At 42.4% G+C, this 4,978-nt stretch overlaps 1 non-coding gene across 1 annotated transcript; it reads left to right on the forward strand.

Moving 5' to 3' along the window:
* The first annotated feature begins 4,059 nt into the window (after window positions 1-4,059).
* Window positions 4,060-4,166, forward strand: LOC130888304 (U6 spliceosomal RNA). The gene has a single exon (XR_009058438.1). It is a non-coding gene; the product is annotated as a U6 spliceosomal RNA (small nuclear RNA).
* The last annotated feature ends 812 nt before the right edge of the window (window positions 4,167-4,978 follow it).

Genomic DNA, 4,978 nt, shown 5'->3' on the forward strand with positions numbered 1-4,978 from the left:
CGAGGCTGCAGATGTGTGCCACACTGGGCTGAGCCCTGAATTTGATTTAAAGCAAAGAAAAACAAAGGAAGGGAGTGCTGGGAGTGCAGGGGAAATAGTCACGGCAGGACGCTGTTGGCGTTGAGTAGGCAGTGTGTATTTGGGGTTTATATTAAGTTTATCTTTACATGTTTGAAGGTTTTCACAATAAAAATATAAACCCAAACAACAAAAGTGTCTTGAGTCAGTGATAAAGAATAAGTTCTTTAGTTATCACCAGACATGGAAGCACACATCTCTAATCCCAGCATTCGGGAGACAGAGCTAGGTGGATCTCTGTGAGTTCAGGGCCAGCCTGGTCTACAGAGTGATTTCTGGGACAGCCAGGGCTACACAGAGGGACCCTCTCTCAATGAAAGTTCAGGACGAGATTGAGGGGGTTAACCTTGATTCCTATGTGGACTCTGGGCGAGGAAGGTGGTGGCTGAGAATTCTAGGGTGGCTGCCTCAACAGGCTCTTCTCAGTCATTCTGCTCCTGTGCGGATTTTTAGCCTAGCATGGTTCTTGGCCCCAGACTCCTGCTTGTTTTGCTGATGGTCTGTCCAGTGTTAATGAAAGGGAGAAAAGTTGTGGGTTGTGAAGTCGATGGTTTCCTAGTGTTGTGGGGTGGCTCTGAGGTGTCAGAACAGAAGCAGCATTTCTGTTTTATCTGGATTTCTCCCTCGCCAGCCTGATTACTGAGAAGCTACAGTCCGGCAAAGGGGTAGACCAGGATTGCCACAGGGATCCTGAAATGTGGTCATGTGGATTCTCTGGAGTGTGAATTGGTGCTTGGATTTGGACAAAGCTCTTTGAATTAAAATGGATATATTTTTCCACATCATTTTCTCTTGTACAATATCTTTTTTAAATCACTGCTCATTTTTTGAAATTGTAATGTTCCTCCCTCCAGCCCCTCCCGTGTACCCCATTGCTCGCTTCCAAACCCACTGCCTCTTTTTCTTTAATTGTCCACACAATATTTTTAAATCCAAGTCTAATTAGACATAAACTCTTGTTTATTTACTTCAGCCCTTAAAAGGCTACCATTCTGATTTCTGCCCTTGGTAACTGATGATATTTCCACCTCTCATGTCTTAAATCATGTTCAGATTTCTCATGACAGTGGTGGTGCTTTGGCAGTTCCAGTTTTAGGAGACTGAAATCCTCATTGAAAATGGATTTTTTTCTTTAATGTTAGAGTCTAATTTGCAATCACAGAAAAACAAGATCCCTCTGAGCACCGCTGTTTATAACAATGCCTGAAGCAGGCATTTCTCGTCCCAGATGTCCACCTTCTATTAGGCAAGGGTTCCTGCTCTAGGAGATGATTACAGGTGCTCCCTAGTGTTTAAACTCCCTTCTTCCTTCCCTATTCTTTCTTCAGTTGTGCTCACTGAACGCTTATTATGAATAATAAAGGCAGTAGGTATTGAAAATAACCACCAAATAAAGCCAATTCTGCTCTTGGAGAATAAAAGAACAAAGAAGACTAGGGTGGTCAGGGCCCAGAGGGAAGTGATCTCAGCTGCGAGAGGGGGGTAAGAGTAGCTCAGTTAAACAGTCAGGAAGGAACTGGAAGTGGCTAGCAGTTGGAGTGTGTACTTCCCAGGCTCCTTGGTAAGTGCTCTATATCATGGCCTCACTAAGATACATCACAAGCCTGCAAGGTGGGTACTGGTTACATCTTGATTTCCTAGGAACTTGGCTGATGACTGGCAGTGCGAGGATCCAAATCAGGTCAAAGGCATCCTATCCAGTGTATTGTGGGTGTTCAGAGCAGAAGGAGCCGAAGGACAAAGGCTGAGGGGTGCAACTGTGGAAGGATTAACTCTTTATTCTCATGTGAGATTATATCGATCCCTCTCGGGAACGGAAAAATATTCTTATCAATTTCAAGATGATAAGAGAGCATTTCCAGGCACATAGAGATAAGTGATTCAATGCCCGTTTTGATCTCATTTCTTAGAGCCATAATCTAGGGTTATCAGTCAAGGCTAAAGAAGAAAAACCAGGAACATTAGACTATGTTTTGCTCTGCTCCGGCTTCCGGTTCCTGGGAAAGCACTGTCCACAGTCAGGGTGAGACTTCCCATGACGGTTAATATTCTCTGGAAATGGCTTCACAAACACTTCTGGAAGTGTGCCAGATCAGTCTCCCAGGTGATTCTAAGTACAGTCTGGATGACAACCAACTTGACATTAACCATTATAGTTAACCATTATGGTTGCATATAGCTTTATTGACATTAACCATTATAGTTAACCATTATGGTTACATATAGCTACAATATAGTTTTATTGACATTAACCATTGTAGTTATAATATAGTTATAGTGACATTAACTCATTGCAATGAAAGTAGAATCTAAGAAATCGAAAAAGACAGAATCTAAGAGACATGGGCTATTTATTGTCTAGAAGCAGAGAAAATATTCGAAAAACAACTTGGTACTATTGTAAGTGTTCCTGATGAACACTTAGGTGAATAAGATACATTCATTTATTTTGTTCCAGTGTTTTAAAGGTTCAGAAAAAGAGAAGATGCTGTTAGCAGAGGAGTATTTAGGAGTGAGGACGACCTCTCAGCTGCCTGAAGCCGAGATCTGGTGGAGGAAGTCAGAGAATGACTTCCCAGACAGGTTGCTAAGCAACCCGTGACTGATGAGATAACAGGTTTCAGAGCACTGGATATCAGTAAAATGAGCCAAACAAATGAATACAACAAACAGATATTTTCAAAACATCGTTGCTGCAATATTATTCCATTTGTATAAAGAAGATGGTAGGCAAAGCTAACCAGGCTTGTTAGGAGTCATGATGGCCACTGTGGGCGTGGGAGTGATGGGGAGGGAAGATGGCCACCGTGGGCGTGGGAGTGATGGGGAGGGAAGATGGCCACCGTGGGCGTGGGAGTGATGGGGAGGGAAGATGGCCACCGTGGGCGTGGGAGTGATGGGGAGGGACAGTGGCTGCTGTGGGTGTGGGAGTACTGGAGAGGGAAGAGAGCTTTGTGGGTGGCGATTTGCTCAGACCTGGTCCTGGTGTTACAAGTGGGCTCCATCTTCAAAAATTCACCAGGATTTATGCTTACGTGTTTTTTTTTTTTTTTTTGCTCATTTTAAAATAAAACATTGAAATACTAGTATGAGGTTAGACAGGAGAAAAGAATAAGAGTAGATAGCATTTAAATGAACCAAAGTAGATACAATAATGCAACATTGTTTAAATAAGGGGAGCAGACAACTTTTGAACCACGAGTTAGGGCAGGGCCTTAGAGCACATCCTTAGCCAAAGTTAATGCGAGGCAGCTTTAGATTTGAAAATAAAAAACTGAAACTTTAGGAATATTAAAAAGAGACACTCACATATGATAATACAACACTACCATGAAAGCTGACAAGCAAATGAATGTCTAGGGAAAGTTATTCCTAAATTTTTTTATGAAATATAAATAATGAAGTGTTCGGGTAGATTTCCATAATATTGTGGATATTGTAATGTAAATACAATAACAAGTAACTTCTAGCATGTAATTGTAGACAAGTCTTTGAATGTTTGAATCCGTTTTACAGTTGTGCATGCTTGTGTGTGCACGCACACACACACACACACACACACACAAAGCCAGATTTACTTGGTAGAAATAGTGACCGACCTTTCTTTCTGGTTATGATCCTGAAGAATTCACGAATGTGGGCATACTGAGCTTCCTAGACATGTTGCCCATCTCTGTTAAAAATGTCTCTGCTGACTTAGAGAAAGAGAAGATGTGTGAATTTTTAATTTGTAGGTGAGAGATATAATGTCAAAATGTGCATCTTTTTGGAATGGTACTATTGATTTTTTTGTTGAAGGATGCCACCTGAAGTGACCCAGCAGCACTGACTCCATTGAACATATCTTCAGGGGAATCCGCGTGTTTCTCCACTGCTCGGCAGTGAGTGGCATGCCCCGCCCTAGCCCGAGAGCCTCATCGTGACTGATTTGCTCATAATGCTTAGGAGATAAGAATAGACATAACATGTTAAACATAACTGGTGCTCACTTTGGCAGCATATAAACTAAAATTGGAATAATACTGAGAAGATTAGCATGGCTCCTATGAAAAGATGGCATGCAAATTCATGAAGCGTTCCATATTTGGAAGGATTACTAGACACAGGCAAAAATGTGACGATTACGACTCCAGAATCATGGCATCCTACTTGGCCTCTTCAGGAGTCACATGTTCAGTTCTTAGGAATTGGAACCCAATCTCAGGTAAAACAAAGCACGAGATGGGTTGAATGCATAGGGCCAGAAGAACAGAGAGAAGGCTGAGGCCAAATGTGGCCAATATAGCAGTGAATCTATGGGTTGTGATCTGCTGCAGCAATGGAATACCCAGATTAACATTCCTGCAGTCTCAAACCATAAACCAACTCATGTTTCTGGGAAGGATGTATAAGGTGCTATGAAAAACAGACACTGACCGTTTGGGCTGTACAAAACCAGAAAAACGACTGGTGAACTCTCAGAGGTACCAACAGTCCTACCTTTAAAACGGTTGACAGAAAAAGCTGTATGGGTTAACCAATGGCCTTTAACAGCAGAGAAACTGCAGGCTTGAGAACAGCTGGTACAGGAGCAACTAGATGCTCAGCATATTGAAGAATCAACCAGCCCTTGGAAATCTCCTGTATTTGTTGTTAAAAAAGAAATATGGAAAATGGAAAATAGTAACAGATCTAAGGACTGTTAATGTGTAACTGTGTGATAGTGGGTAGGAACTACCTGTAGTTCCATCAGCAGCGGAGAGCTCACCACCCTGTCTCTAGCATCCGTTCTAGCTGTTTCTGCTTCCAGCTGTCCACTGACACGTCCTCCAAGGATCCGGCAGGATCCACAGGTAGATGTGCTTGCCTCTCTTGTCTTAGTTCTGCCATTCAGAGTGGGCTTCTGAGGTATCCATAAATG

The sequence above is a fragment of the Chionomys nivalis genome, chromosome 16 (assembly GCF_950005125.1).
Source record: "Chionomys nivalis chromosome 16, mChiNiv1.1, whole genome shotgun sequence".
In the NCBI taxonomy this organism is placed as follows: domain Eukaryota; kingdom Metazoa; phylum Chordata; class Mammalia; order Rodentia; family Cricetidae; genus Chionomys; species Chionomys nivalis.